This window comes from Varanus komodoensis, unplaced genomic scaffold (assembly GCF_004798865.1).
Source record: "Varanus komodoensis strain SLA01 unplaced genomic scaffold, ASM479886v1 scaffold35, whole genome shotgun sequence".
Taxonomy (NCBI): domain Eukaryota; kingdom Metazoa; phylum Chordata; class Lepidosauria; order Squamata; family Varanidae; genus Varanus; species Varanus komodoensis.
In genome coordinates, this window is record NW_025335856.1 from 4,957,092 (window position 1) to 4,980,043 (window position 22,952).

A 22,952-nucleotide genomic window follows, 5' to 3' on the forward strand; every position below is an offset into this window, starting at 1 on the left:
AGTTTGCAGAGAGTGATTTAGCCTGCTTGGGTCTCTATTGGCAGCTGAATATGGACTTTGCTTTGCTTTTCTCTCCTTCTTCCTTTTCACTTTTTCTTTTTTGCAGTTCTGGCACTGCAATAAAGCCACAATCACCACCACCACCACCACCACCACCACCACTTTAAAGAAATGAAATCCACCATGATTAAGTCAGCAGCCACCACAGCAGATCTGTTGTTCCTGCTATGGGTCAAACTAAGGTATTGCCATGGGAGAGAAACCCTACTGCCCTTAGCAACAAATGCTTCCAGACAAAGGGTTGCCAGCACTACTGATTAGAAGAGATTGTGCAGCTGAACTTTCCTTTTCCCCTTAAAAGAGCTTCCCTACTGAAGGGAAAGATGAAAGTAGCTGTAAGAAAATACAGATGGGTCCTAAGTAGATGACAGAAAGGTCTGACCCCTGTGAACTTCTGTAGATGCAGTAGGGTGATGATATCACAAAAAGTCTCATCTGGAAGCAACCCATATTATGGTACTACTCTTCACTGCCTTGATTATAAGCACCACTCAAAGGCTTGGAATTCATTACCTTCACTGTCCTAGATCCTTCAATTGCTATTGTGTTGGAATTGTTTTGCTCGCAAAAGTTAGTGCCTTCAGAATTCCAGCCATGGTATGAATTCTATACATTTCAAACAGATACTTATGAACAGCCTGAACAGTTAGGGCCTTCTGCATTAAACAATGAGTCATTCTGAAATTCCAATCTGTTTTGCTTCTTTTCTTTACAAAATTGCCCATACTGGATGCTTGCAAGAGGCAGGGGAGTTCAGGAAGACTGAAAACGGAGCAGAGAGCGGTGTGCATCTATAAGCCAAATAAGAGAAAGAACTCTGGACTCTTCTGGCAACAAGCTTGCCAGGGCAGTGTAGTGGCTAGCAAGCCCTTCCCCAAGCTGGTAACCTCCAGATGTTGGATGGAAACTTCCTTCATTCTCAGCCAGCAAAGCTGGGCAGGAGAGTTGAGTGAGGACCTGGGACACTCACTCACAAATCCACACTCCTTTTTCACACTTGCAGGTCACCTGGTCACGCTCTTTGGAGTGATTCACTGTGTTGCTATTAAAAATAAAACAGCTATGTGTAAATTGACCTCTGTACATATAATTAGCACATGCAAATTTCATAGGAATCACTGCCCTCCTTTTGAGGATGCCTTTTCCTTAGTATGCCCATGTGCGTGTGTGTGTGTGTGTGTGTGTGTGTGAACATGGGGGGGGGTGCAATTCCTAGGTGGCTGCCTAAAAAGGAAGCAGCCACTTAAGGGCGACCTTGGCTGAGATTCTTTTTCAGCCCAGCCTTCTTTGTTGAGTGGATGATGGTACATGTGTTGAGGGTGTGTGGGAGGAGAGCACTTGAGCTCCTAGGAAGAAAGGCGTGATTTACATGCAATAAACAATACAGTTCCAGGCAGGTCTATCACATGACTGCACAGCTCAATGCCAGCAAATACAGCAATGGGGAAATTTTCCATACTGGGCTGGGAATTCAGACATGGGCTTTATGCAGTCCATACGCTCCCTGGAGTCATATCTGATTGGACCCCAGGCTTCCACAAACACGTCATTCGCTCAGTCACTCAGTTCACAGATCCCATGTCCAAAAGCAACATGGGACTGGATGCAGGAGCTCAGTCTCAACGGAGGGAATGAGCTGGACTTTGACCCATCCCCCGGCATCCCCTCCCACACCTCATGTAACTTGCCCAGGGGAGGGGGGCAGGGAGTGCTGAGAAAGGTCCCAGAACAGAAGTTCTCAATGCTCTGTTTGGTTTTATGTTCCTACCGTTTGGAGGAGGAGGAGACCATTCAAAACTTGTCCATCATTTTTACTTTTTAAAAAATTCTTCAATTAGCAGCATTCCAGAATTAACTGGATATCTTATAACCAAACTTGCACAGTTGCAAACACATTGTTCTGACACATCTTTGGGGGATATTTTGAACTGCTGCACCAGGGAGATCATTCTTGGTGTGTGCTTACGTTTCTGGAAAACCAGGACAGGCAAAATCATGCTGCTGCAAGAAGTTTTGGTTCTCGAATCTTGTCCAGTTCCTGCCTTTTATTGTAGACCAGGGAGTTAACTATTGAGGCAACACATTTCTAGATCTGGATTATCTTGCATTTGCTTCCTACTTCTAGCCCAGCATCTGGGGCTGAAAATTCCAATTTTGCAAAATAAAAACAAAAATCCAGCATGGATCAAATTTCCTTTACTTTTCAAGCCACAGCAGATTCGAGAAAGGTAACAAAGAAATTGCCAGGAAGGTAACAAAGGAAGGTTGGGGGGGGGTGATCTCCTACAATACTTGGAAGCCCCATGAACTTAGGTAAATCTCAGACCAAATAAGAAAGCTCAGGCCTAGCATTATCCAAGTCATGAGAGGCTTTGGGTGATCCACCCATCTCTCCGCACATTCTACTTTCTTTCTGCTCCTTCTTGTCTTCCTTTGCCTGAAGACTGAAGGGTATAGAATGGCTGTTCCTGTGCCCAATGCAAAGGTCTGTGCTTGTAGCACTGCCGCATTCTCCAGGAAGTCGGATTAATTAATGTGATGTAAACCATACGATGGAAGATTAATTACTGACAAGACATATGGAAAGCATATGACAAAAGGACATATGGAGGACATATGAGAGAAGGGCGTACAAGGACATATTAGGCATGCCTTAATTAAACAGCTTTCTAATATTCTTATTAGGAATGTTCTTTTCTGAACATTTTACCCAAATGGCCACCTAGAAGTACTAATGCCAGTTTCACTCTTTAAATGGACTGCATGTCGTCATCACGATGCTGTCAGGGGGATTGGCTTCCATGATCTATTCAGGTGTGCAGAACTCAAGAATGCAAAGATGAGCAAAGACAGCAGCGGCGGCAGCAACAGTGACATGATCATGATTTCTCATTAACCTGCATTTCCGTGCGGCAAGATAACCCACCCATCTTGCTAGCAATTGGAGGGAGAAGAGGCCGGAACATAATAAAAGCAAAGAGTGCCCAGGTGGAGACACCCCGGCCCTTCCTCTGGCTCTTCATAAAGCTCCGACAAAAAGGTTGGGATGGGGAGGGGCCCACTGCCATGTTTCATCGTTGGGCCCTGTGAGTGTCACTCCGTCACATAAACACGCATGAACTGTACACCTCACTTTCTGTATGGATGGAAAGGGCAGGGCAGCTGCACTTATGTAGATATTCCTTTAGAAGGTGCAAATGAATCAAAGCTCTTCAGCACATACTCTGCAGCAACTGTTATCATCCAAAAGGCACTAGCCGTCTTTGGCCAGTTCCTTAAAACACACACATCCCTGAATCCATGAATGGGTGTCTCCAGGTGGGACACAGATGGATTTAAAGGGGAATTACAGAAATTTCTGGAGGAGAAAGCTATCGGCACCTACAAGTCATGAGATACCTTCAGGAATGGAGGTAGCATGGCTCTGGGGAGCAACCGAGGAACAGAGCAGTTGCCCTCTTCTTGGGCATGGACCATGATAATTGGGTTGGCCAGTGTTGGACTATTCTGGTCTGGGTTCGGGTTCGGGTTCTTCTCATGTTCTAGCATACTCTGTATGCTGTTGTGGACAACCTGGTGGGCAGGGATAATTTTCAGGGCCCCATGCCCATAGACCTTTACCCCTCTAGAATACTTTTTTTTCAGAAAGCCAAGCATTGGCTGCACATGTCCAAGGCATATTGATGTAAGTTATGTTAGGGGGAGACATCCCAGGGCCTAGAAACATGAGTTACCTTGTTAATGTTGTTATGTGCTGGCAAGTTGTCTCTGACTTATGGGGACCGTGTGAATGGAATTCCTCCAAATGTCCTGTTCTTTACAGTCCTGCTCAGCTCTTGTACCCTCAAGGCTGCAGCTTCCTTTGTGAAGGGAATCCATTCATTGGACCTGCAGGGATCAAAAGGGCTGGAACTGAATGCTTGATCTCTAAAATTCAGATTACTCTGGGTACAGAATGGAATTTCACTTTTTGCAGGAGTGTTGCTTCATGGGAAGACCTTGTGGAGCCAATCCACTCCAAACAATGCATTCAAGACAGGGGCCCCAAGATGAACCAACAACTCCACAGTTCTGCTGAATTTGGATTATATGCCTGACTCACATCTAAAACTCCACACGTGGAGACAAGTAGACAGAGCAGAGTTCTACCCTCACTCTCTGAAGAGGGAACAGTTTTTATGATGGGAAGCACACCAACAGGCCAAGCATAATGGCTACATGGTACCTCCAGGGTGAGAAGTCCGTTTACGACTTCTCCTATTACGACAGCGTTGTCATCACGGGGTCTTTAAAAACTTTTACTTTTGAGCAAAGATGCATATGCAAACCAAACCCAGCACAGTAAGGCAGGGCATGGAAGCTCCTGAGTAACTGCCAGACTGTGGCCACAATCGAACTAGTCAATAACCGAACAAGGTGCTTTATCAGCTGTGTAGCTTTTAAATTGATCAGATTCTCACTAAAGGGAAACAGGCATGACCAGACTGCTGAATCTGCTCAACAGAACAAAGATAACATCTTCGGCTTTGAAGACACCTTGAAAAGGTATTGCCATCCAGGAGACTCTCTCTTAAATTGGGCTAAATGGCCCATATGTGATATAATCTTTAACAACACAAAGGATGCCCTCTCTCAGGTGGTTAGTACACTGTAGTTACAAAAGGCTATGTGAACCAAGTGTGATTCACTCCAGTTTGGGTTCCAGTCTTCATGCCCCAGGAACATGTGTCAGCAATATGCTAGTGTCCCTCTCACTTGCCAGGCAAAGCGTCAATTTATATAAGAATTAGGAGCAGGAGCACTTCTGGCTGAAGAACATTGGGTTGCATGACTGAATGCTCTTCCGTGTAAAAACAAGGAGCTCCGCTTGAGTACAAAAAAATTCAAGTCAGGGAAAGCATCTCAGCTGCATACCAACTGCAGTGCTGAGAGTTGCTTTTGTGGGGTGGGGAGATGGCACCCTGGCTGAAGAATATCCCACCTGAGCTTTAAAAAAAACCACAGAAGAAGCCTTACCTGTTGCTTTCAGTGTGCTTCTGCAGAGCAAAACATTCTCATTTTTCACCTTGCTCGCTGCTTTGTGCAAGACCCAAGGAAAGCTAGGAGGTTGTACAGTTATCTCCCTTGGTGTAATTCTAAACCATACAACCTACTACCTCAACCTGGATACATGCAAGAAGTCAAAAAATGTTGTAGGGTAAAAAAATACAATCCTGCCCCCTCCCACAACACACTTGTGCTTGCCAGGCTCAGCCAGGAATACAATTTTACGGTCTCTATAAAGAGAATACATTGGAAAGGTATTGGTTGGATTAGTGAATGGAGCACCACCATAACTCAGGTCAGTAGACAGTAACAAGGACCAAAGATGACATTACTAAAAGGATTATCCAGAAAGGCAAAGAGTTTGGGAGAGGGAGAATAGAAGCCCAGAAGGCAAGAACAGTGGATCAAAACCTTAATAAATAGCACATCTATACAGGAGAGAGACTGCTGTATGTCCACCATGGTCGATGCATACACCTGGCTAACCAGGTTGCCCTGCCAAAGGATGATCAGAATGACCAAAGTTGCAATCTCCTTTAAGATTAGATTCTCCAATAGCTCTGCTAGCACCAATTACAAATGTAGTTTATCTGACATTGCTCTTCTTGCTAACATTGTGCCATGAATAGTTTGATGGCATCACAAGACAGAGCAACAGATATAACCACCATGTCATTCTACGTTCTGCATTTCAATAGCAAAAATTCAACATATAGACACAATCAGTGCAACCTGTGAGCAGGAAAATGTCCAGTAACCATAACAGGCTGAAGAACAAAATTAATAAAAATAATTTTAAAAGCTGGCTATTCTAGCTGAGAAAGGGGGAAAAGCAGGCACAGAAAAACAAATTGGGAAATGTAAATGATGGAGCAGAAATTTGCCACTGAGAGATGACGATTTACAATGAAAGGAAAAATCAAGCAGTGGTCAGCAATGGGACACTGCGACAAAAATGCTCTGCACTGTTCTTAGCTTGCATCAGGAGTGAAGGGCATGAATAAAACCTAAATTTGAAGAATCCCAACTCCACATTTCAAGGGAGAAGTTGTTGCACTGCAAAGTAATTAAGGAAGAATTGTAATGATATTGTAGCATCACATGACTCAACCATGGCATAGCACCAGAAACTTCAGAATCAATAGACATTCATCTCATCCTCAGGATTGTCTTGACCATTTCACTCATAAAAGAACATTAGCAGTTAAGCTTTTGAAGCAAAAGGACATGTAAGGACAGGTTAGCCAATGCGCTCAGGGAAGTGTTATGGAAATGTTCCATTCAGCAAGACTTAATTGAGCATTTACACCCAATCCTATGCTTGTCAGATGCTGCGCCCTGCAAGTGTCAGTGGCACTTACTCGTAAGTAAGTGTGCATGGGACTGGAGCCTTAGGCTGACCCACCAAACTCAGCATGGTCTTCCGCTCCTATATGGCAGCATAGCTAGGATCTGAGAAATCCCTTGGCCGGACTGAAAAAACAGGGAGAAGGATCTGACAGACCTCAGCTCAAAGGCTGTGCTGATTTCAGATACAGATATCTCCTTCTCTGTCTTCTTCCCCACACAAGAAAAGCACAGAAAAATTAGAAAGTGTTCAGAGGAGGGCAACAAAAATGATCCAGGGTTTGGAAACACTGCCCTGTGAGGAGAGCCGGAGAGAGCCAGGCATGTTCAGCCTTGGGACGAGCAGACCTATGGGGGACATGATCTCCCTCTATCAAGATCGCCAAGGCCGTCACAGAGGAAGGTCAAGATTTCTTCTCACTGATACCAGAGTGTAGGACATGGAATAATCAAGTCAAGGCGTGAAAACCCAGATTCAAGCTAGATACCAGGAAAAGTTTCCTCACTTTCAGAGCAATGCGACAATGGAACCAGCTGCCTGGAGAGGTGCTGGGCTCTCCCACATTGGAGGCATTCAAGAAGAAACTGGGCAGCCATCTGAGGGGGGTGCTGTAACGTGGTGTCCTCAACAGCAGGGGGTTGGACCCAATGGCCTTCATGGCCCCTTCCAGCTCTGCTGTTCTGTGATTCTTTGTGGGAGCCACCTTGGTAGGAAGAGACCTGACACACTCTAAGCAGATGGGCTAATAGTCTGGATGCCTTGCCATGGGCTTGGCTCCTCACCGGGGAAGGACAAGTCCACCTAAATCAATAGAGTATTTGGGTGCTAATTCCCTGGGAGATGATCAATACTTCCCCTACTGCCTCCATGGCTGGGTCATCCAGCCATTCTCTCAGCTGCAGGGGGTCTGTTTGCAAATAAGCCCCCTCTCCACATCCACGCTGAGAGAACATTTACAGGGCACCTGAATTTATCTGCTTTCAAAAGTGATTTTTTAAATGTTTCCTCTAATGTACTTTTCCCCCATTGGCAGGATCTCCTTGTTGATTTTAAAGTGATTTTAGTCAATTACGTCTTTACTAAATTAGTGCAATTATAGATAATTATGTAATTAGGGTGAATATGTGCAGTCATGTAATAACAATGTGACAATACAATATGTGCTGATGTCACGGAGGCATTAGTGGGTAAACAACAGCGGTACTGAAAGAACACTGCACAGGAGTCGGAACCCAAAGCAGGGACTGAGCTTCTGCGTGACGGATTGGATCATCTTCTCACTTCCTTCCTTTCCAAATTCCCAGAAATGCTTTAAAAAAAGATTTCAACCTTGTGACAATTTCAGTCAGATTATCAGAGTGTGTGTGCTGGAGCAGGTAGGTGGGCAGGCGGGGAGGGAGGGAGGGATACCAGGCAGAAATGTGTCTCTACTGACTGCACCAGTGGAATTCAAGAAATGGGGTGAGGTGTTGTTGTCCATGCCTGTCAGGAAGCGTGTGTGTGTCTCTCCTCTTGTGAGCTCCTGACAGTGATTGGCGTGTGGTTGATCAAGCCAGCACAGCACCTGACTGGCAGCCGTGGGAGCTGTGTCCAGGGATGCTACAGGTATCTCTGCTATGTTTTTCCTAGTCATTTTCATACTTTCTGAGCTGCAAACTTTTCTCCTCCTCTGCTGGCCTGTGCATGCATGCACTGGATACAGTGACCTTAATGCTGCTGTAGCAGTAGCTCTCTCCCTGTTCCTCCACCTGGACCCCGTGGTATATCATGAATATAGGATTCCCCTACCCATATTCAAAAGGAACAGCCTTCCCCAGCATTGTGCCTTCCAGATACGTTTGGTCTCCAACACCCAGAATTCCCAGTCAATGGCCCTGCTGGATGGGAATTCTGGAAGTTGCGGTCCAAATGCCTCTGAAGGCCACCAGGGTGGGGAAGGCTGAAACAGAGGATCGATCCAAACTTCTCACCTCCACATTTGGGGCTTTCAGCTTTAGGAGGGAGGGATTTTGGAGCAAAGGTAGAGGAAGTTCAAGTGAGGGTGGCGGTGGGATCCAGCTTCTAGGCTTGGCGGGTGCCATGGCAAATCAGCAGGGTGCCCAAGCACAGTCCTGCTCACGAGCCCCTTGGGAAAAGGGCTGCGGGGACCCCTGGAAGGGCCCTCCATGAAGTTCCAACTGCTTCCCAGGGCACGGTGTCCATTGCAAGAGGCGGCCCCAGTGGCACCCACACCTCAGCTCATAACTGAGGCTTGACGTGTCCTCCAGGCACAATTGCTACCCCGTCTCCACGTGCATTGCAATTGTGCCAAAGGAGGGGCTCTGTCTGCCTAACCAGACCCCAGTAGCTTTGTTTTTAAAAGTTTATTCATGCATCCTTCAAAGAAAATATATACATAATAGTGCTGCCCAACGGATAGCTAGGACTACCCACTGGGGGGAAAAAGCAATAGTTTTAAAGGTTAGATAGATATAGACGAAATGAAGCCTTCAAGCCCCATGGCAAAGCTTGATACCTCTTCCACCCCACCTAAAATTCACTCAGTGCTGCCTCTCCTATCCCAAAGTTTCCCAAATATTCCACCTAGTTGGGAAGAAAACTTTGATGAGGGAGCTGGGTTTTATATAGCCATGTTAAAAACCACATGCAGAAGATTGGTCTGGGAAAGCATTTCTAACTGCAGTGTGAGATTATACATGTCATTCTCTGTGTACAAGATTCTAGTCCTCAGGCTGAAGTTTTGTGTGGCACAGTGGAACTTCATGGAACACAAGATCCTCACAATATGGTCCAAAGCAGGGATGCAGCACCTCCGGCCTGGACCTAAATCCAGGCCTCCGAGGTTCTTCAGATGAACCCCGCTCCCACTGGCTTCACCCATTTTCCCGGAATGATGATCGAATGCCTTTGCATAATTTTCCCCTCCCATTTTAGAAAGTTTCATGCCTCTCTAATGCTTAGTTACCTGCAATAGGACTGTTAAGCTAAAATAGGTGGGGATTTTTAGTATTTTGGCCCCACCTTCTTTGCTTTCAGCCCCACCCACCCCTGAGAGCTTCTTGACAGAAGTTGGCCCTCGGCTGAATGGAGTGAAGGTATCTGGCATTGTGACTTGCTGAAGCTAAGCAAGTCTAAGTCTGATCCATTCCTGGGTGGCACACAGCTTGGGAATCCCAAGGAGACCCCTTTAAGTTCTATCATGGGACAAGCAATGAGGCCTAAATGAAGTAAAGAGGCATTCCTAGGTCAGATGCTGAGAAGATGACATACAATGATAGGATAGGCCTGCATGACTTATCAACCAATAAGAATCCTACCTATCAGTTATATATTGTGGCCTGTGAAATGCTCATCAGATCTTTTCCAGTTTTGATAGATGCAGGAGATCATCAAAATCAGTAATCTTACACAATCCTTATGGGGGTTTTATCAAATTATGGGCAGTATAGAACACGGTGGTGGGGCAGGCAGGTGATAATACGTTCAACACTCCCAGGCTTGGCTTCATCCAGTTGATAGCTGCTTCAGCACAGACAAAAGGAATCCTAGAATAGTAGAGTTGGAAGGGGTTGGAGGGCATCGGGTCCAACCCCCTGGTCAGTGCAGGATTCGAAGCCGAACCACCCCTCTCAGAGGGCTGTCCAGTGGCCTCTTGAATGCCTCTAGTGTGGGAAAACCCACAACCTTCCTAGGAACCAGCTCATTAACAACAGTCCCTCACAATACTCACACATGCATGGCTCAAGCAAGGCAGAGGATGTGGCCAAAATGGCGGAGCCTTGGGAGGGTGTAGCCCATGTGCTCATTGGGGGAGGGGTGCCATTGTTCAGCAAATGCTTTGTGTGCGCCTGGTCTAAGAGACAATTCAACTATTTTCAGAATAGGGATGGCTGTGACAAGCTCAAATCTGCTCATTTTCTCATCTTGCCAACAATAAGTTCCTCCTGTTGCATTTTTGCATCTGTTTGCATGTTTTCCTCCTAAAATATGTTGGTTTGAACATTTGTACAGATTCATCTACATTTATGGTAATATATACATTTTTTAGTATGAACCATCCAAAGATATACATTTCCTTCCAAGAAATTTCCCCTAATATAGCTCATCATTTGTTGCTGTGCATTTTTAATCTTGCTGTATCACAAAACATTCAGAAAAGGGTAAATATCGTTCCGTCATTGCATTTGGCTCATGTGCAGGCCTAGGAAATATGGGTTGGCCCCCTTTCATTGCAAACCAAGCCAATTAGTCCCTCATCCTTGTCACCTGGAGCAGGGAAGGAAGTTTTTCCCACCATCAGTGCCATTCAGACTAGACACCCCAATGGCTGGATTCGGTATAAGGTTTCTTATGTACAGCTCAAGGGTTCATGTTCACAATTCCCATTTTTCAAATGTAGCATTTGCTTGCACACAAACCTGATTCCTGTAGACATTCCTTGAACATCCTGTTTCGTTTGCTTGCTTAATTGCATTTATAGCACATCTTTTTTTCCTAGGAGGAACACCAGACAACCTACATGGCCGTGTTCCTCCTCTCTATTTTATCTGTATAACAACAGCCCTGTGTGGCAGGTTAGACAGAGAGTCAGGGTCTGGTCCAGAGTCACCCAAGGAGCCTCATGTCTGAATGTGGAGTAGAACCTGGGTCTCTCAAGACCCAGCCCCAAATCTGACCACGGTGCTTGTCTTCCGATATTGAAAACCAAGCATGCCTCTTCCTTCTACCCACTTTTTGGTGAGTTCTGCCTTGAAGGTAGCTACCACTAATTCTTGCAGTTGCTCTCAAAGACCAACAGCAGCTAGAGAATGGGAGAATCAGCCATTCTGAGTTCATCTACATTCTTTGAAAGTCACTTCAAAGTTCAGTCACTTCATTTTTGTCCTGCTTCTTTTCTTCTCTTCACAAACAGGGAGAGTCCACAGGTTGAATGGGGGAAATGCACAGTTCTGTACTTATTGTTCAAAAGTGCATACTATTCCCCATTGACTAAAGCATGGAGAAGCATATTTGAATGTGATAATCGATTCAGGAATTTGCTAGCATTTGTTTTAAAAATGTGCTCCTGCCAGCATTCAGAGTTGCATATGGGCCATGCTTCAAAAGTCCAAATTGGAAGCTGACTGAGGACATCAGTCCTGTTTTAAAAAATGAATAGGGGTGGGAAGCTTTCTTTGTACTTCATTCCTAGCAAATTCTTTGCACAGAAACTGGTAGAAAATCCTGTCCAGTTTCAAGCCAACTTTGGCAAAATAGCCAAGCTTTGTAGCATCAAAATGTATCAGCAGAAATTCTTGGAAAGCATGGATTTAAAGGAAATAAAAGCCGCTCTTAACTCCTTTCCAATCTTAACATGTTTAAGGAAAACTACCTATGGAGTTGAATGTTACAGGAAAAATGAGCTCTGTGGTGAAGCACATGATTCGTTGTATGCAGAAAGTTCCAGGATAGATCCCTGGCATTTCCTGGTAGGGCTGGGGAACTCCCGTCTGAAATCCCGGAGAGAAGCTGCCAGTCGGCACAGACAGTGCTAAGCCAGAGAGACCAACACCTGGTTCAGCTGCTCCGTGCTGTGTGTGCCACCATTAACTTCTTTGATTCAGGTGCTTTCCACTGGGGCTCCTTTATGAAGCATGCAAGGACGGCATTTTAATCACTCAAGAAGATTTGAACCATGAACCACAATGCTGCTGCGCTGAAGGGGGGGGGGGGAGAGACGAGTTTGCAGTAACACATCTGGATGGGTGTGTGTGTCATTTCCAAGACGTTACATTTTCTTTTTACTCCACATTTGTGCACTGGCCAAGCGGACACATACCTATAGATACAAGCTTGTGTAGGATAGGAGCACAAGTTCGGATCTACGGGTTTGTGGCCACTGGCATGAAGATCTTCTTTTTTACATAATCAAAAGAAACAACCCACTTCTGGAAGTGAAAACGCAAACCAGTTAGACATAGCCAATGTTCGATTCAAGGTACTTAAACAACAGAAGCGCCAGTTCATTATTTGTTCTGAATTCCATCATGGGAAGCGACAGATCGGCTTCATTCCAAAAAGATCTAGAAGGTCTCTATATCCACATGAAATAATGGATGCCTGTCAAATAAACTAACTAGGACGAAAGCTGGCTTTGCCCTTAGTAACCCTGCTTTCATGCACATCCGTGCACCTGTAATGCGTGGCCAGTCCCCTCAGTTCTGCATAGCAAATGAACGTTCCTCCTGTTGCATTGCACACATCCGTGTCGCTCATCACGTGTCTGTTAAAGGCCACTAGCCATTACACTTGGAGCTTGCAACAGAACATGGACATGCAACCTCCAAGCAAGAACGCTCCTTGTCATGGTACCTTCTGGTCAGCCACCCGCTCCTTTAGCCTGCTCCACTGCACCCCTTCTCATCCCCATCCAGCTTTCCAATTTCCTTTTCCAACTGACATTCAACATTCTGTGGCTCCCATGAGCGACGGAGCCCGGTGGTTCATGGGCTGGTATATGTGTGTGCTGTGGTGGGGTGACAGGGGTAGGGTTTTTTAAAATACTTCTGCAAGTATTAAATGTTTGATACTTCTGCAAGGGCCAAGAAACTGTGCGGGTATCTCCCCATTGTTTTTCAGTGGCCTGGTTCTGTCTCCCTAGACTCAGCTCACTATTAGAAGCAGCAATGTCTTTTCCATGTCCAGAAGGCACACACCCCCAAATAGCACTTGCAGGAGAAGAGAAAAGGGGAGTGGTGATCGCCTTCATGTCCTGGCTGTGGGCCTTCTGAAATCACCATGAGAAGCAGGGAACTGGACTAGACGGACGGCTGGTCTGATTCAGCAAGAGTCGTCTTACTTCTGCCAAGCAGCCAATTTCCTCCCAGGCTGCTCTTGTGCAATCTGGTTCTCACCAGCCAGGAAGCTCCACACCTGCCAAGGTACCTGTGGCCAAAAGCCAAAGCCAGAATCCCCGATGACCGCACTCAAATGTCTCCAGCCAGTTGTTAAACTCCTGATACTCTGAGAGCTTCCTTCCTATGTTTGTCCATGTTTGTTGTCCCTTTCACTTTAAATAGCAACAATATGCAGCACTTGTTCTCGTCTTTACTAAACTCAAATAGTTTTATTCTGCCTTTCACCAAAATTGGTTCCAGAGCAGATTACATCATTAAAATGTAAAAATAACAGGCAGATAAATGGGACTTAATTTAGTTATGAGTAAATCTGCATCTAACCCAATAAAACCACATTGTAAAATGAAGCAGAAGGTAACACAGAGCTCTTGCAAAGATTTTGCACGGCTTAAAACACAGAGCTCTTACCTAGGAGTCAACAGGACTGAACTCACTGGAGCATTCTTCCAAGGCATGTGCATAAGGCTGTATTGCTACGGTGCCTGAAACAAAAATGCCCAGGAAAATAAAAAGGGTTTTATTTTGGACTGGTACAATGCAGCGGAAAAGGCGCTCTCTGGCTGCAGTGGAGAATATACTAAAAAGGGAAGACATTCCATAGTAGTGTGGCCACTTATGAATCAGCAAAAACAAAGTGTAATGATCCAACGAAAGGACACTGACGTGCATAAAATGGACACATGCAGATACTCCCATACTGTGCCAGTCCTGTATCATCTACACTGGCTGCCAATTGAATTCCATATATGCCCTCCCGCCCCTTGAGATCAGCAACAGATGCCCTTCTCCGGGAACCCTCTGTGAATGATATTAGGAGGGTGAGTACCCGGAGGAGGGCCTTCTCTGCAATGGCGCCCCACCTATGGAATGCGCTCCCCAGAGAGGCCCACCTTGCACCATCGTTATTTGTTTTTCGGTGCCAGGCTGAGACCTTTTTATTTAAAACTTATTTTACGTGTTAATTTATTAGGTAGGATTTAAAAAAAAATTAAGCCGAGATGCACCAGGTTTTAATATTTTTCATGTATAATTTTTGTATGATTTTGTATGTTTTTTGTTTTTGTTGTGAGCCGCCCCGAGGCTTTGTTGCGATGGGGGCAGCATAGAAGTGTTTTAAATAAATAAATAAATAAATAAATAAATAAATAAATTTCTGGGCCCAATTTAAGGTGCTGGTAATGACCCATAAGGCCCTAAGCGGCTTGGGTCCTGGATCCCTGAAGGAGCACCTTCTTCCCTGTGTGCTCTCCTGCCCCTTGAGATTGGAGGCTGAGGCCCTTCTCTGGGAGCCCATTTTGAAGGAAATTAGGAGAAGGGCCTTTCCAGTGGGAACGCACTCCCCAGGGAAGCTTGTCTGGCACCATCGCTTTATTCTTTTCAGCGTCAGGCAAAATCCTTTTTATTTTCCCAACATTTTAACAGTTAATTGGTTTTATCCTTGTGTCTATCATCATTTCTCGGATGCATGCAGTGTGTTGCGTGTTTTTTTTATGTTTCTTTTTTTTTTGTAAGCCATCCAAAGACTTTTAGTATTGGGACAGCATATAAAAACTTTAAATAAATATAAATAAATATGTGTTGTATAAATAAATATACAACACAACACACATATCCGTAAATCCGTTGCCAATTTGAAAGAATTATTATGATTAAAATCAAAATTCGGTCTATGTCTCCGGTGTGCGGAAGACCATGACTGGGTAACCAAAGGGCTTGCAGGCCAATTCACTGCCCAAACACTTCTTGCTGCTTGGCACTCTTGGTGCTACAAACCAGAATGGGACTCTGCCGCCTTTCAAAGAGAGGACCCCATCCGATAGTCCTCTGGCAGACCTTCAAACAGAGGACCATCCCTTAGAGGACACCCCTTCCTTTGCAAAAGACAGGACAGTGCAGCCGAAAAGGCACTCTCTCTGGCTGCCTCCCACTCAGGACGGCTGGAGTGAGCAGCGGCCCTGGGTGCTTTTGTTCAGACCTGCACCACTTGGACCCATCCCACCGAATGCAAGCTGCCACTCCGTGCTTTATGGTCTGCCTGAGCAGGGTAACCTCCTATTTCCATCATCCCAGGTGGGGAACAAAAGCTAAATACCCATCAAATGAACATTAGGGTAGCCAAAAGAAAAGCAGACCTGCATTACCAGGAAAAAGTACATGAAAGGGAGGGGATAGAGCACTGATTTGCATTATATTTGCATGTGCTGATTGATCAAGAGAGGTGCAAATTTAGAAATTATCCATACAAATTAAATAGAAATGCAATGCTCTGCACTATGGGGGGTGGTGGGGAGACTGCCTAGGTGAACGGGCTGCTGGCTGCCTGCTATCCAAATGCCAAGGGCCATTTGAAGCCCCCCTGCTGCTGCTTCTCAGCATGGCTCTTGTAAAGCAGGCTGGGGCTGGACAAGGGAGCTCTGTGAAGAGGGTCGCTAGCCCACCAGGCATACAGAGGAGGCAGCATCCGGTTGGATGGGCCACCATTTGCCCAGGACTGCTCTAGAGCGCGGCTGGGAGCACAATGCATGCAACCTGCCAGGAGACCTCAGAAGACCCCTGTAAGCTGGAGCGACAGGGTTGCCTCTCCATGACAGACTGAACTGGAGAGTAAGACCTATGGACTGAGATTTGGCCTCGGTCCCCATTCATTTCCCCAGCCCTTGCGCTGGGCCACAGAAGCAACTGCTTAGTCCAAATAAGCCTTGCTTATCTTTCGGTGACTTTGCCATGTTTGCAAACAAGGCTTCTGCGCACCAACCAGTCCTTTCCCATTTGCAGTTTAGATAGCATGATCTGGCACGAAGAACCCAGCACTGATGCATGCATAAAGGGTCACATTGCTCAAAGCAAAATGCACCATCAACGCCCGGCCCTTTTCTTTTTAAGTCAGGACTCTGTAGGAAGAAAGACTCAGACCTTCAGCTTGCAAGTCCCAGGGCCAGCTCCAGGTTCTGAGGGCTTGAAGGCAAGACCTCCAAAAGCCTTCCCCATCAGAGGGTGTCCCCCAGCGGAAACCCCACTGGGAACCCCAATTGTTCCCAGCCGCCTTTGCTCATCTTTTCCTTTCTTATCCTGGCTACCGCAGGTTTTCTTGCCAGACCAGGTAGAAAGCCAGCATGACAAGGAATCTGCTTCTCCTCCTAGCTGGGTAATTTCTGGGGCAAAACTGTAGTAACTCAAGCCTGGGCACTTAATAAAAAGACAACAGAAACATTGTTTTAGAAGAACTGGGGTAACAGATTGGCAGGGAAGAGAGAAAAAGTCAGATTCAGAAGGGATTAATTGGAAAGCTATATTATGAAATCAGATCACATAGTCTTTCATCCAGCTGATCATAAATCAAATTAATCTTCCCTTTGACTTTGTTACAAATTCTATTGAACTATGAATGTTTTTTTTTTAAACCCAGCCTATAAGTCCTTAGATTTGTCCCCCTTCTTGTGGGAGAGACTGGTGAATACAGGGCTAAAGAACATTTCCGTACGCCAAAGCCAATGATGTTTCTGATCATTGAAATGCCTGGAGAAATTGTTGAAATATATGCAGTAGTCCTCATACAATTTGCATCTCTACATACAGATTCCGTGCACGGCTTGGAGAGTCTTCGGACTCGTACAGCAGAATGCAAGTTGAATATTTTGAATAAACAAACACGCGAAAGAACAATGGATGCGACTCTTAAAATACCTCTTTGCTACAGCCACATGTGGAAATATACCTTTGCAGTTAGCTTTGAGGAATCTTGAGAACAAAGAAATGATGGCTGAAAATGAACAACATGGGCAATGAATAAACTGAGTTCCTGATACTTTGGAATGTAGCCAACATTAATGGAGTAACCTTTTATCAAGTCCTTACTGATTATAGAAAGTAACCTTGGGTCTTCCCCGGGTAAGTTATAAAGAATTACATATTACCCAAATGAGCATAATTGCAAAACTTGAAAAGTACGTTCTTCTCATTTTTGGTGCCAGAGCTAACCAGAATTCCTGGGAAGGAGAATTAGATTTAAAATAAACCATAGAAGGGATTCTCTAGGTGCATTATCCAAAGTGTCAGCATCAGTTTTGGGTCTCCCTGTGTCTTTTGAGCAAACTAATATAAAATAATGTAAAAACATGCAGATCTAAATGAAAAGGTTTGGCTTGCATTTTGTGTTTCAGGAAGAACAGTTTGCATCCAAACACATAACATTTAGACATTCAAGAGATTTTGAAATATTAATTTGAAATTGTTCTGTAACTTCATTCTTATTCATTTCATAGAAACTACCCCATTAAAAACCTAAGCAAGAATATATATATAATAGTTGAGGGTGGTAAACTGGAACCAAAGTACTTTGCCAATGTGTCAACATATCAGGAAATTTTTTTCATGGGATGCAAGCTGCCATCTTGTTAGGCCCAGTCCTTTGACAAATGCATTCTAGGACGGAAGGATCAGCTTATTTTGATATTTCCTTCCAAATCACGGTCATATAAAGGGGTGCATGAGGATTTTGCAAGGTATATTTGTTGCACATCATTGTCTGTATTTCTAGCAAGAACAATCCCCAGAGAGCAAAGCGATGTTTTAAAACTGAAGCCAATTATTTGTATCCATGCACACAGACATATGGACCCCCCACCCCCAGTACTTGTAGGTCTTATTCAGCTCCAGTGCTACATTTCAGAAAATACACAATAACATTCATCTCTTGAAGACTTCAAGACATTAGAAAATTGTGCTCATTTGAATACCACCCAAATAAGTATCAGGATCCAAACAGTTGCAATAAATATATTACACCCTAGGTGGCTACTTAGCTAGGGACCTCAGACCCTTAAATAGGGGTACTAAGGATTTGGATGCAAATAAATTTGAGAAAAGGTAATAAGATAAAGAAACATTACCTGTCTCCATATTGGCTCATCAATTCTCCACTGTAACTTTTTGACTCTTAACACTGATGGAGGAATCATTGTTCCAGCTGCCGAGATTGGTTTAAAAAAGGGTGTGTGTGGAAGAAATCCTCAATTGAGGTGCTTTTGCAAATGCTATTCTCTCTGTGCCCCAGCAGGATTCTTGGCTGCCAGTCCAAGCTTCTTTCTCTTGCCAAGTTTTCAAAATGCCGGTTTTGCCTTTCATTTTATTGTTCCTTTCACAACCACTTAAAAACCACACAGCTGCTAACAGAGGGGAGAAAAATAAGGAAAATATATTTCAATTTTGCTTCGGAGACCACCCGAGGGACCAAAATCAATGGGCACCTACAAGGATGTTTGGGGGTTCTTGTACTGGAGACCCTGGGATTTTTCTTTAAAAAATGACCAGAGATGCCAGTCAAAGACCAGGAGAAACTAAAATGTCTGAATTTGTTAGCCACCATAGTTCCGTGAAGGATGCTATGGGGGAGGTGGCTTGGATGTGTCCATTTTTGTGCGCTCATTTCCCACTGCATCTTCCATAAAGGACAAAGCTTAAAACCAAAACAAAGGTGGAGGGGGAGGGGGAAGGTTTTGCTGTTTCTTTTTAAAATGCAGCTTATAGGACTTCGGCTGTTCTTAAACCCAACTGCTTCTGCCTCTGTGAATGGCACCCCACCAGAATGAACTGCAGTAAGAAAGTCATTCCCAGATCACAGTTTGGAAGTGGAAAGTTGTTGAAATGCAATTGGTGACTGTAAGTGAAATTATATCATTAAAAATAGGAATGGGAAAATACATTTTTAAAACATTCAGCACAGCAACCAAACTGAGAAGGGTGGTGGTGAGGACTTATCGATGATCAAACAAATTATTTCATATTTTTCATGCTCGATAGTACAGTAAAAAGTCATGACGGATTGATTGCAATGTGTGGCCCTCAATAAGAAATCTACATTTTCTGCATGCATTTTGACCACAAATGTCGAAAATCAAAAAGATTATACAAAGATTAAAAGGTTTACAGCTATATTGATATATAATTATAGAGAAATTTATGTTTAGCTCATTTTTTAGAAATGTCAGCTACAGATAGCATAAGAAATTATATTACTCATATGTAAATAATTAGAGACTGACATGTTTGGAAATAGATGGATACAATACTGTAGCGCTGTAAAGCAGTGTTTTTGCTATCCAATTTTAAACTCCCATGAATTCACTGAAATCAGAAATGTGATTTTATCAAAGAATAACATCACTTTGATTTAGCAATTTTCAGTCACATTCAGGTTTTGGGAGTTGACCAGCCCAGGTTCGCTGTGTCAATGAAAAATGAAGAATTTATTTTTATTTCATTTTGGAGGAATGAAAGCTGGTACAAAACTGACACCCAGAATGACTTCAGTGGCAACAGACCAAGTGGAACTGATCAAGAGTTAAAAATTAAGCTGCAAAAACTAAGCAAAGAGAAGGAAAACACAACCAAGAGTGGAAGCATGAAAATCTGAAAATGCAGGATCGGTGATTTCCTTCCCTGAAACAAGTTGTTCTTCTGATACATTTGTGTGCCAAGAAAGTTGAACTCTTGCAGGCTCAGCAAAACAACAGCAACCCTCTTTCTTTTTATTTTTCAAGCCATACTACTTCACTGTAACTAGATGGTAAGATCTGAGGAGTAGACAGAGCCATCATTCGCTAATTTTTAAACTGAAAATATTTTTAAAAACAGACCGAAACACCTGGCAGGATGATGCACACAACAGACAAAAGAGCAAGAAAATGGAGAGCATCCACATTCCAATCGAACTTCTACTGTATAAAGAAGATTATTCTTGTTCGCATGGTGTTGCCAGAAATTTGGAAGGGCGACAAAAAGGCCTTCAGCCTTTATGATCCCTCTCCTAAGAGAGGGATTTCAATGGCAAACTCATCAGAAACCGATTTTCAGCAGAAAAGAACCCATTACGAGAATAATGAAATAAAACAATAGATCCTACTATTTCATCGATTGGAAACATCCACTTACCGAGAATATCTTACAGCATTTTGAACAGAAAAAAAGCTATTTTTACTAAATATTACTATCAAGTTTCTTTTTTAACATAGTAGGGGAAAAAAGCAAAATCAAGCATGGTTAAAAATTCCTTTAAAAAATAATATTTTTTAAAAGTTACGCTTTGGATTTTGACTTAGGAATATCTATACTGTCTATATTTATATCTCTATATCTGTCTACAACCCTCACCCACCTTTCTAAACTCCGCTGCAGTTCCTCTTAAACTGCTCCTTGCTCCAATGTGGACTCTGTTTAACTATGGAATGACAAGTAACATCTGTTTGTATGGAAGCCAACATCAAGTCCTCCAAAAAATGACTTGGTTTCTTTATATTTCTCTCTCTTGCACTCTCTGTATGGAAAGCTTTTTCCTTTTGGATTTTTGTTTAAATGCAGAGCAAGATTTTGAAAGCCTCGCCAATGAAGCTGTAACTGTTTCCCTTGAGTCATTTCAACTTATAACATTTCTAGTGTCCTGTATTTTCTACACCAAATCCAGATTTATCCCCAACAGTATTAACGTAGTAATATGGAACTTTTCCCCCCCAAATAAGCAACATACCTTCATCATTATCAAGCCACTCCCTCCTATAGGGGCTTATTCTGCAGTTGTCAAGTTAAAAAAATGTGGGAGGGGAAGAAGAGAAAAATGGGAGGGGTTTATGGGAGGGAGAGAGAGAGAATCTTGCCAAGAATGATCCTCTTTTGTTTTACAAGTTCTGTTCTAAAAATAATATTTCTTCAAAAACAATCCTATAAACCCAAATACATTCAAAATTACTCCACAAGGCTGCTGCACAAACTGTGGCATGATGTGAAGGGGAAAGGGGGTGGTGGGGAGGAACTAGCTGCTTCTAATGGGAGCCACTGGGAAGAACCCAACTCTGTAGTGGTTTCTTCGAATGAAGAGGTGTGTGCGCATGCACACACACACACACACACACACACAGCCCCCCGCCACACACCATTTCCCTGCGGGTGGGAGGATCCACTCTCAAACAACTAATTTAATCCAGTAATTGAACCAAAGAACATGAAGCTGGCTGGAAAATAAACCTGTTTCTTAATGAAAGGAAGGTTTTATTAAATGGGTGGATTCGGGCAGACCCACATCGCACACGGACGCACACCTCCCCACCATTTTTTAGAAGATGTCTGACAAGTTGCTAAGGCGACTTGTACAAACTGAGCACCGGCACAATTTCTTGCCCTTTCCCCTGTATATTCCATCTCGTATTCTCATCACGCTCCACTGCGACACTGCCGCACCAATCCATTGCATTAATCTTGGCCTTTAACGTGCTGACTGGCAAAGCAAACTGTGTGTATATATCATCTTTCAAACTTAACAAGTTAAGAGAGAGGCATGTGCAGGAAGGGGAGAAGGGAGAGGGTGAAAGAGGTGGAGGAGATGGCCTTAATTTTGAATACACGCACAATCACACACACACATTTAAAGGAGCCATGCTTAATAAGGGAATCAAGAGGAAGTGTTACACGCGGAATGCCATGCCTAAGCTGCTCGCGCGCGCTCTCTCTCTCTCTCTCTCTCTCTCTCTCTCTCTCTCCCCCCCCCCCCCCTTTTTAAAACAAAATCCCACATTCCCTGGCAAAAGTTGAAAGCATCTGAATCCCTGACAGATCTGACAATGTAGAACTCCCCTACATCACTGGAGTTTTTCTCTCCTGCCAAGAGCATCTCCTTCTCCCAGCACAAAGAAGCTGGATATTTAAAGCAGTCAACAAACAAGCTCCCCAAAACCAACGGCCTCCCCATTTCCCTTGTACAGAGTCATGTTGGCCCTTGAGATGAAGAATGGGGAGCATTTACTGTAAAAATCAAAGAGTGTCAAGTCCAAACGCCCAACCACAGACGTTTGAGAGGCAGGGCATTGATGCCTTGTCTGACAAACCTTTCCTCTCCTTGTCAAACAGCTCTAGAAATAGGAATATCAATGCTTGGAAAAGGATGAACAGTGGGATTTCTTGCTTTGCTTTCTTTTCTTCTACTTTTTTAATAAGTACATCCGGGACTGAAATTAACATTTTCTTTCAATACACAGTCACAGCCAGCTTCTCTTCCCTTTTCTTTCTTTTTTTTCTTTCTTTCTTTCAGCTTTTCTCCCCCACCTCTCTTTCTTAACAATGTTGTGTGTCAGGAATTCTTAATTTCCCTTTTCAGTGGTGGTCGAATAGGGAAGTAGGTCTTGTATGTCTTCCTGGTGCACTATTTAGCAAAGGTTTTCCTTTAAAAAAAAAGTAGCCCTTTCCTCCAGGCTAATCTACTTTCCAAGATCAAACTCAATTGATTAAACCTCTTTCAAACATAATGTTTTAATAGCACTACATCCTCAAAACTTTAGTTTAGCAGAATTCCCCAGAGCATGCCAAAAATGAAAATAAAAGACTCTTGCATAATTGCTTTTTGGGTAAATATCTTACCAGATCAAAGGATTATTAACGTGTGCCCAGACTGGCACCCTCAATACATTTCATCTCATTTAAATGTTGTCTCCCACCCCTGAATCCCATGGCTAATTTCCATGCATGCTTCTCTTTCCCGTTGCAAGTGCAGGCTTTGTCTTTATTTTGGTCAGTAAATGTTCAAGAAATTACATCCACAGCCTCAAACTCTCCTGAAT